The sequence below is a fragment of the Amphibalanus amphitrite genome, unplaced genomic scaffold, assembly GCF_019059575.1.
Source record: "Amphibalanus amphitrite isolate SeventyFive unplaced genomic scaffold, NRLGWU_Aamphi_draft 000744F_arrow, whole genome shotgun sequence".
Lineage (NCBI taxonomy): Eukaryota > Metazoa > Arthropoda > Thecostraca > Balanomorpha > Balanidae > Amphibalanus > Amphibalanus amphitrite.
Window position 1 is genome coordinate 214,477 of NW_024882238.1, and position 14,783 is coordinate 229,259.

Sequence of the window (14,783 nt, forward strand, 5' to 3'; positions counted from 1 at the left end):
CACTGGGGTTTGCGAGCCTCTCACACATTTGAGAAAAAAATGCACCGGAGCACTGGAATAAATGGAGTGCACAGTAACATAGAACAGTTTTGACCATATGGACACAGCAGCACAGAGACATCCGCTCAGCAGCTTTTGCTATGCCAGGCAATCTGCAGAGTGAACGACATCTGAAGAGTGCACCAAGTTCCAGGCAATCCGTAGCACACATGAAGATCTGTTTTAAGTGATGACTGCCTATCCGTGTCAGAAGGATTAGGTACCTCCTAGTTGGGAGGTCAAGCACCCCGCACTCCAGTCTCGGTGTGCGGAGACAGTGAGCGGTATTCTGAGACGGTGGCCGATCGGACGAGCTGTGTAGGCAGGCGGTAAGGAGATCTTCTCACCTATAGACAATCGACAGTGCAAGGGTCTAACTACTAGCTTGTGGGTTGTAGACTAGCTGGATATGGGTTGTTCAAGCTATTACATACTGGGGCTATAAATGTGACGCTTCACCTATCAGACACTTAGGAGGTCAGGCGTCAGCCACCAATTTAGAATAACTTGGACCGAAACTTTATAGCTCAATGTTCGCACTCTATTTCGGGCAGAATTGAGGTAGCCCGCTGGCCTTAGTGAAGGACAAATTCAGCTAGACTGGAGCACCAAGCCAGTTGACGCTGTGAACCGAGATGTAACAACAAGTGTTGAAAAGCCAGAGGAAATAGCAAAAACAAAATGCAATCACTATTCACTAGACACACAGGTAAGGTACAATGTATATGTAAAAGGGACAAGCGATTAAGTCTGTTTCATCTGCACGGCTAAGGCCTCTCAATTCTTATCCTTACTTGACGCATATTTCAATCGTTTTATTATAATGATTTAAATGCCATGTCACTGCTGTTCTCAAAAAGGCATAAGTGACAATATTTGCTAGGCTCTTCGTGGAAAGTCATGCCACGCTTTACTCTGTCCTCGCCAATCAGTAGTCGCCTATGGTGACCCATTCACTCCTAGTAGGGGATAACCTTGACTCCACTATCGCGGCCAATTCAAACATCGACTGATGACAAATGCAGTGATTTGAAATCAGCTGTATGACGGATAGCCAGGTCACGTCGAGCGGCCGCTGGTATTACGTCTGTCAAATGATATCGCTGATAACCAAATGTCGCTATTACGATTCAGCTTGGACGAGATGACTGCTTCTTCAGTTCATCTGCTGCGCATTGGAGCAGGTTTAGTACGATTGTTAGGGATAACGTTACATAATATAATTCCAACGTATGACTCCAGCTTTATGGCACTCTGAATTCTCAGGCCGTGCGTTCAACATCAGGCTATCACTGCCACCTTGACAGACCGGCTGGGTTTTTCAAGGACCCGTTGCTGTCTCTTCCCGGTATTGTGTGGGTACTGTCACTTGTCAGGTTGTCGCAGACTCAATTCCGATCTCGACAGTTGAAACGAGCGTCCATCCCCGCTTCCCCGCCTACCGCACCCCACACACATCCACCCCCATATTCCTCAGCATCGGCCCTTCGCCATCAGCCACCCTCGCCTACGATTCATCTTCCATCCACCACTCGCCGTTGCCCGCCACCAACCACCCTCGCCTAGCCTCCCACCTATCACCCACCGCTGCCCGCTACCGCCTAGTCACCCACCACCTACCGCCCGTCTTCCTGCCACCGCCCACCGCCACAGGTCACCACCCAACCACCACCACCCAATCACCACTCCTCGCCCAGCGCCCACCACCCAACCACTACTATACCCAACCACCACCACCCAATCACCACTCCTCGCCCAACCCACCACCCAACCACTACTATATCCAACCACCACCACCCAATCACCACTCCTCGCCCAACCCACCACCCAACCACTACAATACCCAGCCACCACCACCCAATCACCAATCCTCGCCCAGCGCCCACCACCCAACCACTACTATACCCAATCACCACCACCCAATCACCAATCCTCGCCCACCACCCACCACCCAACCACTACTATACCCAACCACCACCACCCGATCACCAATCCTCGCCCACCACCCACCACCCAACCACTACAATACCCAGCCACCACCACCCAATCACCACTCCTCGCCCAGCGCCCACCACCCAACCACTACTATACCCAACCACCACCACCCAATCACCACTCCTCGCCCAACCCACCACCCAACCACTACTATATCCAACCACCACCACCCAATCACCACTCCTCGCCCAACCCACCACCCAACCACTACAATACCCAGCCACCACCACCCAATCACCAATCCTCGCCCAGCGCCCACCACCCAACCACTACTATACCCAATCACCACCACCCAATCACCAATCCTCGCCCACCACCCACCACCCAACCACTACTATACCCAACCACCACCACCCGATCACCAATCCTCGCCCACCACCCACCACCCAACCACTACAATACCCAGCCACCACCACCCAATCACCAATCCTCGCCCAGCGCCCACCACCCAACCACTACTATACCCAATCACCACCACCCAATCACCACTCCTCGCCCAACCCACCACCCAACCACTACTATACCCAACCACCACCACCAATCACCAATCCTCGCCCACCACCCACCACCCAACCACTACAATACCCAGCCACCACCACCCAATCACCAATCCTCGCCCAGCGCCCACCACCCAACCACTACTATACCCAATCACCACCACCCAATCACCAATCCTCGCCCACCACCCACCACCCAACCACTACAATACCCAACCACCACCACCAATCACCAATCCTCGCCCAACCCACCACCCAACCACTACTATACCCAATCACCACCACCCAATCACCAATCCTCGCCCACCACCCACCACCCAACCACTACAATACCCAGCCACCACCACCCAATCACCAATCCTCGCCCAGCGCCCACCACCCAACCACTACTATACCCAATCACCACCACCCAATCACCAATCCTCGCCCACCACCCACCACCCAACCACTACAATACCCAACCACCACCACCAATCACCAATCCTCGCCCATCGCCCACCACCCAACCACTACAATACCCAACCACCACCACCCGATCACCACTCCTCGCCCAGCGCCCACCACCCAACCACTACTATACCCAACCACCACCACCCAATCACCAATCCTCGCCCACCGGCCAGCGCCGGCGGCCCTGACCTGTCAGCCAGCACCTGTCAGCAGGCACGCACACAGTGCTGACGCAACGCTGCGTATGTGGAATCGAACCAGCCACCGACCAGCCACGCACTACGCAACGCGCCGGGCGGCCCGTTATGCGTCCGCCGTCGGCCGCACGAACGACAGGCAGCCTTTCTCTCGGCTGGCCGAAATGACCAGGAGTGGACGGCACGGGGCTGGGGCAGCACTGGACGGCGCTCTCCCTCTCGGCTAGGTAGAATTCGGTTGCAAAACCAGTACAAGCTGTCAGATGACACGCATATTGGTAATGGCATACGGGTTGTGCTAATACATAGCCTTCGACCCTTCAATGCCTCGGGTGTAACGTGAAAAGATGACGTTCAGGGCATCAAACTTGACTGCTAATCCCATTCCCGACTCTTCAATGAGTCTCATCAAAAACTTTTTCACTTCGTATTCGCCCTATTGATGTTCGGGAACCACGGTCATTCAACTGTAGAGCGAGGTCACCCCCTGCTTACGCAGCTTACTACGACCACCACACGAGAATCTCTGCTGCTGTCAGCATGGGCCATAAGGTCGCCGGCACGGCCGGCCGGCTGGCCAGCCTCGTACTACGAGATATAGCCTAATAAATGACCTCGTAAATAGTCGTCAGCGCGGGCAGGGTTCGCGGCGGTGGCGGTTTGACGAGACGGCGCTCCAGGGACAGATAGTGGCCGCAGACACCAGCTGACCGCACAGGACACGATCTCAGGCCTGCCTCAAGACGGTAGTCGGATCATGAGCGTCAGTCAAGGCGATCCCTGACCTTCAGAGAAGCAATCGACGTCAAACTCGGTCAACATCCAATAACTCGAACACCATGAATACCCTCCCGCTTGTCATCCCCTCTCAAGTCTCATGTCGGTGGGGTGGCTTCTCCGCCGCGGACCTGACGTCTCCTCCCGCCAGGCGGCGCCACGGAGCCGCGGCCCGTACCGGCGAGGGTAGGTCAGCGCGGCCGGCCCCGGTGCCGAAATAGGCGGCCAGTCGGCCGGAGCGCCGTCGTCGCCTCGGACCAGCACCACGGCAGCCCGAGCTGTGACGTCACACGGTGCAGGCTGCATCGAGACGTCTGTCACAAGGTCACATCAGAGAGCTGCGCACGGCCGGCGGCAGCCCGCCCGCCGGACGGAGCTCGGTCTAGGGGGACGGCGTGGGGTGTGCTAAGCGTCGCTCAGTGCATCCCTGCAGGATGAGCGCGACTTATTACCAACCGCGGCCTCCCAGGGATGAGCACTCTGAGTAGCCAGCGGCGCGGGACGCTCCACTCCCAGCGGGTAGCCGGCAGCGGCGTGTGTCCCGTTAGTTTCCGCGCCCGCCGAGGTCCGCTGTGACTCAGGAGTCAGGACAGAGACAGTTCGGCAGCGGCCGCGGCGGCGGCGGTAGCGACACCATGCAGCGGCAGGGAGTGGCCGGTCAGACCTGTGGGGGCAGCTCCGAGCAGGAAAACACGCCCCCCCCCCCCACCCCCCGCTGCCGGAACCAGCCCGGAGCCACTGCACCGGCGTCAGGGGCGCGGGGAGCCGGACAGATACCCGGAATCCGGACCCGGGGAGAGAGGGCAGGGACTCGCCGCACTGAATATAGCGCCGTGAGGACCGGCCAAGATGAGCAATGTAAACCTTGGCCTGTCTCGATAAACAACCGGAATTCAGACCGGCCCCGGACCAACCGGATCGGGCAGAGCTCCACTGGAATAGGTAGAACTACAAAATATGGGCAGCACGAGCAGGACTCATGCTCAGAACCGGAATGTCTGGAATTTGGATTGCATGGGAGAGCGAGTACCGAGGTATGGCAGGTTAAAGCGGCATACAATGCACAGATGCTGGGTGCAAAGGGGTCGTTGCCCCCGGCCACAAAGCCCGGAAACAAGCACGGTAAGTGCAACAGTGATTGGAGACGGTAGATCATACACGGTTCGTGAATAGTACGGTCGACAAACTGTCATGGAACTGTCCGCTGAAGACAAAGAAGTAAAGACGATATAAAGAAAAGAGGAAATAGTAAAGCAATGGCTATTGCTGCTACGCCGTAGGGTGGCGGGGATGTCCCAGAAGAGAATGCTGTGCTTTGAGGTACTCTAGGCACGTCTCAGGTCCCCGTGTTGAGCGGAGAACCGGGGGCCGACCCGCCATGGTTGCACAAATGACGCTGCAAGGTCGGAGTTGTTTACCGAGCTGCATATGTCGTGTTGACCGGTTATCCGCCATGGCGCGAACGGTGGTACTCCGCAGTGAACTGACTAACTCCATGGTGCGCTCGTATAAGCGGACCTTCCCTTTGCATTCCCTTGAAGTTGGTTTCGTGATTAATCATTACATTACCACATTATGTCACACCCAATGCTTATTCCAAATCTAGAAGGGAATGTTTATCTGAGATCGTGATCATCTTGCTACAAGGAACCATTCATTTACTTTCAGTAGGTACACCGTGTTCGGACTCAGTACAAAAACAAATAGGTCGCGACAAAACGCTGGATAAGTGCGCTGTTACCTATTTACCCACAGAGGACCGATAAGTGGGTCAATAGTTGGGAGTGAGCGAGCGGCCCAGTTTTCATCCCAGTGTCGAGCGTGCGCGACGGACAGTTTTTGCTCGCAGTGCCCGAGCCCGACTGCCAGGAAGCCCCACAGGTGAACAATGAGAACAGCCGTGCCGTATCGTGAACCATGGCGCCTTTCAAAGCGGGTACCGTAGATCGGGTGGGAGGGTGGGGGCTGTAATACCTATAGCGAGCATAATAAGAGTACAAACATGCCAGCACTCGTCAGCTTATCAGGAACCATTTATTTAATTAGCATAAAACTGGTCAACCCTCAATATATGATCGTAATTCGACACCAACAATCCGAGGCCTGTCTTCCTGGCCACATGATTGTCTCAAAGACCCCCTGATCCATAATCCGTCCTCGTATGCCAAGGATCTGTAGTCCGTAACCGTGACATGTACCCACTACCCAGTATACATGATTCGTGATCCGTATCCGTGACCCCGTGATCCGTCTCCGTGACGAGAGATCCGTGATCCGTATCCGTGATCCCGTGACGGTCAGATCCGGTCACGACCTGTGTTCGTTGGGAAACAGGACACCGCTTGTGACCGCAGGAGCTCCCTGTCAACCCTGCACGGCTGGGGAGAGGTATTCTTCCCCCTGCCTCCTTCCCTCTCATAGGTATACGGTGGTGGGTAGGAGTGGTTGGGCAACAATCCGCCTTTTTCATAGCTACATCGGGTAACGCTCATTATTTCTGCTATTTATCGCCGCATTTCCATCCTCGTTAGTTTGTTTACGGGTCATTCATCACCTACCTCTCACTAATTTGTACCACTTACACCTCCAATCAACTGGTTAACGCCACGGTTTATGCTATCGTACAGTAGTCAGTAGACAGCCCGTAATGAGCTAACGGATATCTGTATGACTTATTTGCGATGAGGTGCGCTGACTTTAAGATATAACACGCCACCATTCACACTTCACCGGGAAAAGTCCATCCATAATTGCATTTTGAAACGCTGATAAAACACGGAGCTACCGACACACAGGCTACCCAAGGAGCAACGACTACCCACAAACCAGCCACCGAACCACCACGACCTGCCAATGACCCTCCCACGACCTGTCAATGACCTGTCACCGACCTGACAGTGACCCGCCCCGACCGTCGCGACGACGGCAGCCCCGCCGAGAGCGATGAAAATAGCCGTTCGTTTCCTGTCTCAGGGAAAAGCTAGCAGCTGGCGGCGCCGGTTTCAGTCGGTGGAGCATGACAAAATACGCACGGCGACGGTGGCTTTGTATACAGAGCAGTCCCGGGGCGGGCGCCAAGACGGGCGGCTGCCAACTGCGCCCCTGTCCCGGCCCGAGACGGGTCACGCGGGCGGCCGCAGACCCGCCTGGTCTACTGGGGAGGGGCGCTCACTGACAGGGGAGGTATTGGAGAGGAACGCCCACAGTATGGTGTAAGTTCTTGGGAAGGGGAATCACCGTCAGTATCAGTCTGAGCTAAGACCCGCAGGGTATAAGCAGTCAGTAGGGGAGGGAGGCTCCTTGTCAGGTCAGTCAATAAGGAGGAGCGCTAACAGTCCCTAACGTTGGGTCTAATTAGCTCTATACGTCGCAACTGTCTGTCCATTTGAACGCGCCCAGCGCTAAACATCGCAGACCTTGATTTAGACTACAAGGTTATATCCAGAATAAATTGAACCGTGATGTCAAATGACCAGACTCCCACCGTGCCGGCATTACAGGAAAAACGCCGTAAACCTCGACTAAATATAGACTGAATGGCGAATCAGACATGATACCATCAGATGTGTTCCATTTCCTGATCTGACACATTCGCCTGCAGTTCGAACATAGAAAACATGCACCTTGAAACTAAGAAAGCGTTTTGCATTGTAGTGCACCTTATTGTGCATTGGTGCATGCTGCCAATGAAGAAACAAATGGATGTAAATAGTGCCGGTGAATTGTGGGGTCGTAATGGAAATGCATGAGTAACTTATATTTCCTGTTATTACATTACCATACTACGTTTAACTTGTAATACGTTACGATCAAAGTACCACCTCAGACCGGGTTGAACATGACCTCACACTTATTCAAAGGGAAGTATACCCTAATACAATGCGTCCGGTGATAGGGATCATACGCTCCCCGCCCATTGCACACAAAGTGATAGGTAAAAGCTAGTAAATGTTTCTCTAGCGTCAATCACAAATAGGCAAACATTTGAAGTGTAAAAAAGACGAATGCATCCCGATAAGAACGCTTTATATCGTCTCGATGAAACATAGCCATTGGTCATCACCATTGGTGTCAATATACGACGGCTAACATGACCCAGCAACCCAAGTGAATCCCAGCATTTCCGCTGTCCCTGGCACGGGGAGTCCCAGCTCTGCGGGGAACCGAGCCGGTATCACCGACACCGGAAGTGGAGACCGATAGTGTCCCTCCAGCGGGAGTGAATCGCTCTTCACTCACACCCGGGACAATGTGTGGAGTTGGGGCACGATAGTCGGGGATGTACTTGTTTTATATACTCACCTCTGAGTGACGAGGGTGGCGGAGGTCGTCACTCGGCTGCACCACGCACTGACACTGTCTGTCCGCGGTGGCGTCTGAAAAGAGAGAGAGGACCAGAGGTCAGACTATGAATTGGACGCTACACCTAAATGGCAAGAAGTGAAATGTGTGCGATATAGACAGTATGAAAATAATGTGTAGGTGGCAGTGGACGTCGGTAGACAGGGGTTGTTAGACGATAATCGGCGAACGGTGGACTGGCGACGGAAATGAAATAGTCGCCATCCACTAATAACCGTCCGAGCACGGGACGCTGGCTTAGGTCGCAGTTCGGCATGATCGCATGCAAATGCGTGCGTAAGCCGATGCGGCAGTTCGGTCCCTGTAATATGAGGGGATGTCCCAGCTGTATAGGAGCAGCACCTAACGGTGCACGTAACCCGTGTCGTGGTGCCGTCTGTGTCTACACGTCTATATGTGTCTATGATATGTCTATATGTGCGTTAGGCCTGTTTACGTGATCATCACGTCTCCTTGAGGCTTGACATGCTTGCGATTTGGCAAGAAAACACATGACCCTTGGCATAAGTATAAAAAACGAACCAACATCGGCGGTGGGCGGTACACAGAGCCCCTAGCGTGCGAGCTACTAACGTTATCTAAAGCTTGTTTGTTTTCAAATTAACTAAAGAAACTATCATATTTTACGTACCATATTTTCCGTTAGCTCAAAATCAATTATTTGTCAAAGTAATAATTTGTTAAAAATACAGCTCTCTGCAACCACGAAATCTCACTGCCTCTGGGTAGCTCCGAATAACCCAAAGTTCAGTGAACTTGAACCTCAGCGGCCCACAGGGAAGACTGGGTGGTTGCGGACTGCAACAGGGTTCAATCCTAGCACTCCGTCTGGGGCTTCCGGGTGGCGGGGAACTTGGGTCGGCTTCGCGGACAGAATATGCCGACCGAGGCTCGCTACTGGAAACTTGCCGCTGGATGATGCTCGGCCACTGCATATCAATGCATTGGAAAAGCTCGGACGGCGATCGGCGCGGGAAGAAGGGCGGTAGTTTCACGGTCCACGGCTGTCTGACCCAGAACACTCCGGAGTGAGCAGCAAATGTATGCGGGAGAAAGAAGCAAGGGCACTGGTGAGTTCAACTACGTTTATTACCAAATGATGGGTTAATAAGTTAGTGAGAAGGCAAAGGGAAATCGCTAGACGTTCTGACGCAAATTTTAAGCAATTGTATGACGTTGAAAGAGGTTTTAGTTAACATAAACCCAGTCCGAGTCACATAACTCGGCTGAGAACTTGTTAGGTCGATTGCCCCGTGCCCCAGACTAGCCCCATCGATACGAGGCCGTGCGCGAAATGTTTTCCACAGCAAACAATGCACGTTCAGCGACTGATCGAATTGCCACCAGACACGATGGGAACGGAAGGCAGGGGTTAAACGACTCGCGTCGTGACCCAGAAAGGTGCTGTGTGATCCTCAGACAACATAAAACTAAAACAAGGTCATCGAGGCAGCAGCGGCCTAATAAACACAAGAACCCCAGCTCCGGGTACGAAACGGTCACTTCTTTTGGTGCCACTTCCAGTCAGCCGTGCTGCAGAGACAAAGGATTGGGTTGATTACATCCGGTCGCACGGAGGCGGCACACGACACACGCGTGTGGGCCGCTCGGTTCCGGTGACCGCGGTACGACCCAGTGCCGGCACGTGTGATCCGGGGCGGAGCGGTCGGGCGGGGCGGGTGCGAGGGCGGGCGGGGCGAGATACTGAGCTGCAGCGGTATAGGTGAGGTGCACACTCACCGTGCACGGGCCAACTGCACGCGGTGTGCTGTGCACAGTTTGCACATCTAACCCAGCTGTGAGTGTGCAGCGAGTCACAACAGCTGTGACCCACAGAGCGCGGCAGTGAGCAGAGCGCCGCAGAGGGCAGAGGAACAGCTGAGCGGGCAGATCGCGGGGGTACCCGACCAGACGGCACGTGCCTCGGGCAGCAGACGTGACCCGAGCTTGGTCCCGGTCACAGAGGGAGGAGACTGGAGAGGGCTTTGGTACGGTGGAGCATGTTGTGTCAGGGAGGTGCCACAGCACGCAGAACAAGTGGGCGTTCTCTGGACCCTGCCATTGAAGAATGAATAGTGCGATGTGTCATGCTAATCAGGCGGTAATCAAGAAAGAAAACAAGAATATGTAATGGTAGATGGGTCGTGAGAAAAAAAAAACAATATTGAGATCAATAGTGAATAAATAGTGTACATTGTTTTACGAGACCAATGTCCAACACTTAGCTTTCATCAGTAGTTGAGTGCTATGGGGCATAAGCTGTATTTTATATCAATATCAACGAATGTATCATACGAGCGTGAAAAACAGCTGCCAAGAAAGACCAGAGTATGATGGACGCGGTCTCATATCCAGCAACAGAAGCAGTATACATACATGCAGTAAGAATTATGTCACATATAATTTATGCCATCAATAACAATTACCTACATCCGAGCAGACATCGTACCATTGATCATTCAGAAACAAGTGAAAATTGACACAAGAAACGTACAGCCATTTGTGACCAATGATCATCAAACAAGCACAGTATAATTCATAATCAGGTAACACTCAATAACAATGGAAACGTAATATAGGAACAATTCAGAATCGTGCAACAATGCATCCATCTTATTGTTGTCACGGAATCAGACTCATGCAAAAAAAAAGAACAAAGCGAAAATAGCATTACTGATAATTTGAGCGGGCCTCTATGCGTAGCTAACAATTGGCGACAGTATTGTATAACACCAATATCACATACCGCAACATAGCTAATGACCTGACAAAGCGGACATCAAGTGACAGTAAAATGTAAACAGCGACAAAAGCGTGCATCAAGCGTCCCCCTGCCCTTCCTCCCACACCATAATAAAACACAGAACCCTAAAGGAAACAAAAGAACACACCGAAGACAAAAGAAATGAGAATCAACCATGTAAAAGCATGCTAAGTTGAAGTGAAGCATCTAGACAAACGGCTAATCAAAGCAAAGGCTCGACCATCGGTAATTCAATGTCACTTAAAGGTAGTGTGCCAGCTTTCTTGGACCGTATGGAGTTAATGGCCCAGATAAGGAGAACCGGATTTTTAGAACTTATCCATACCTTCAAAACTCATGGAAACGTCTTAAATTCTTCAAATTTTGAGTACCCCAGTGCGAAATTCGCCCCGACGGGTTGTCGGTCGTACCCCAACCACATTTCACACCACTATGAACAATAAATGCACACACTGAAATCGCTATTACCGATATGCTCATCCAATCAAGTTTCGATAAACCCGTTCATCATCAGCTCCTGCGGTTTCGAACACGCCTGTTAGTTGGCTTCTGATGCTCGTCGAGGTCGGAATTTCCAAATACGCGTGGTGCGTCGGGCCGCGCGCTCTGACTTCGGCCAAGAAAAATGCGTCAGCTGATCATTGTCATTTCTGCCACTTGCGTGTGGTGAAATGGGGTCATAACTTATAAGACGGCTTTTTCATATCAATTATTTTACATAAAATCATATTTCAAACCATAAATAATGTTCGACAGCCAAATAAAAGAAACAATACCAATACGGGCTTACAGTTTAAGGCTCGACATTGTGTTGTCTACGATTAGACAGCTGATAACTCATTCCCGTACGTCGTATGGTCGTAACACTATAATGACCTTTGCTTATTGTCACAAGTGCGCCGCATTCGCGATTGTTGCCCGACGCCTGTTTGCAGGTGAGCCCACTACAGTTGTTATACATATCTAAAAACCGAAAAACTTTTAGGCGAAAAAGGCACTATTCCAGGCCCATTTTTGATTTTTTTTTTGCGATATTAGGTAAAAACAGAAGCTTCTTATCCTAGGAAAAATAAAATGGGAAATCTTTCAAAGGTGGCACACTACCTTTAATACGAAGCCGATGCTACACGACTACAAGCACATTAAATAAGCACCATGCAGTGGCTATGCTAAAACAAAGTCACGTCAAAGCACACTGGTTTTCAGGCATGCCACAAGGGAACCAAGTCTGTTGGAGTGGAAACGGAAACTGCTGGGCGATTGCAGTAACCATCGAATATAGCCTTTGCTATAGCATATCTGTAGCCACCCATGGAAAGAGACACCTGTGTGCATGTCGAACTAAAAAGATCAGATAGGTCAGGTGGCAAAAACGAATGTAATGATTTGGAGGGAGTCAGGTGATGCGTCATCAGTCCAATTTTTAAGAAACCGTAAGAATGACTGAGATAATTTTTCCTCTGGGGCTCATACCGGTCATCTTTTGTCAGTCACGTGTGGGCGGGCGGTGCGTGTGTTCTGTCCAAACCGTCACGACCCCGGCTGTAGCGGGAGCGGCCGAGGGAGGGGAGGTGGACCCCACAGCTGCCGGCCGACTGACCTGCAGTGGCTGCGGTCTCCGACACAGACAGACAGACAGACAGCGGTGGTGGCGGCGGGGCGAGCGGCCAGCCCGGCGCGGACCCCACACACGCACGTGTGGCCAGCTCGGGCGGCGGCGGCCGACTCGACCCACCGCCGGTGCGGCCGGCACCGCCACCGCCGTCACCGCCGCCGCCGGCGGCCGCGCCGCGCCGCGCCGGCCCCGTATTGATTCGGCATCGCTATGGTAATATTGATTGGTGTTGCGCGCGCCGGTGCGGCTGCCTGCCGACGGCGGCGGGCGCCGCCGAGCGCCGGCCGGCCATCGCCGAGCCGCACACCGGACTGAACCGGCCGACTGAAACGACGGAATGAACCGGCGGACTGAACCAGCAGACTGAACCGGCTGACTGAAACGACGGAATGAAACAACGGACTGAGCCACCAGATAAACCAACGGACTGAACCGGCCGACTGAAACAACAGAATGAACCGGCAGACTGAAACAACGGACTAACAGAACAGACTGAACCACCTAATAAACCAACGGACTAAACCGGATGACTGAAACAACGGACTGAATCGGCGGACTGAGCCGGCAGACTGAACCGGCCGACTGAAACGACGGAATGAACCGGCGGACTGAACCGACGGACTAACAGAACGGACTGAGCCACCAGAGAAACAAACGGACTAAGCCGGATGACTGAAACAACGGACTGAATCGGCGGACTAAAACAACGGACTACGCCCGCGAATTGAAACAGACTGAACTGGTGGACTGAACCACCGGATTAAACCGGGGACTGAACCGGCGGAACGAAACATCGGAATGAAACGGCAGACTAAGCTCTAGACTGAACCGCCAGTAACCAAACAAAGGACTGAACCACCGGACTGCACTGGTAAACTGAGCCAACCGAATGAAGCGGTGGACTGAACTGGAGGACTGAATCGACAGACAGGACCGGAAGACTAAAGGCTCGGACTGAACCGAACACTGAAACAGCAAACAGAGCCACTGGACTGAACGACTGGATTAAACCACCAGACAAACAACGGACGAAACCGGCGGACTGATCCAATGGATTGAATAACTGTGCCGGACCAAGCCGGTAGACTAAACAATTGAACGAACACCGGAATTGAAAACAGCGGACTAAACCAACAGACTACGTCACCGGAATAAACCAGTTGGTTGGACTTCCGGACTAGAACACCAAACTGAATCATCGGACTTCTCTCAGCCCCCTCAGCGAAGGACTGAGGGTAAAGGCACAGGACACAGACACAAGGCAACACACTGTGCTACAGCACAACAAATACCATAAGCCATGTGGTTGTATCACAGTGATGGGCAAATTCAGAGGGAGTCAATCACATCAACCGTCCTAGCTACTCACCAATCATCACAAGCCACGACCCCAGAAAGCTCATAAGTAGAGAAATCGATCGTGACAACCAACAAATGCTGAGCTCACCTAACTAATGACCTGATCCCAGATAACCAAATGTTGGCCTCCGCTATATCCCGGCAAAAGATTTCCCGGGTAACCCAGTCAACTGAGCTCTGTGTTCACTGCATTTTGTTACTGCTGTTCTACCAACGATGGCACAGGCCGGGTCATAGTGGGTCTTCTACCTTTAGTAACACCATTCCACGATTAAAAAGCAATTCATAATTTTAAATCGTTATTTAATAGCCATTTACACATTCACATTTCATTCATGCCATATATTCGCATTCGTTCAACGGAATGACCCAGACAAACAGACCTTCACCCGTAGGTGTAGGGGGAGGGACGTTTTAGGCCATAATGAAGTTTCTTTTTTTCGCGTCGCTTAGTTAAGTTAATTATTCACCAATTTCGCAGTGTATAAAAAATAACCCCAGATCATATAAGGTCAGGTCACTAAGCGGCCATTCCTCCAAATAATTTCTAGCTTATCCTGTCATTCCTACAGATTGTCTCCTATAAATTTAAAACTCGATGTATTGCATGAGGGTATCAGAAGAAAAAGTTGATATATCTTGGATTTTTCATATTTGTGACCTTGGGTGAGCTCAGCTTCACCGGTATAGGCAATGGGGGAAAGTACAAATGCCTCCTGCTTTGAACA

At 52.2% G+C, this 14,783-nt stretch overlaps 1 protein-coding gene across 1 annotated transcript in view; it reads right to left on the reverse strand.

The window, feature by feature from the left end:
* LOC122365499 (actin cytoskeleton-regulatory complex protein pan1-like) overlaps window positions 1–12,813 on the reverse strand; it is a 34,534-nt gene extending 21,721 nt beyond the window's left edge. The window contains exons 1-2 of the mRNA XM_043336765.1: window positions 12,682–12,813; window positions 8,258–8,331 (exon numbers count right to left, since the gene is read on the reverse strand). The gene's annotated coding sequence lies outside the window, so the exon portion shown is untranslated. The remainder of the gene's footprint in view (window positions 1–8,257; window positions 8,332–12,681) is intronic.
* Between the last annotated feature and the right edge of the window lie 1,970 nt (window positions 12,814–14,783).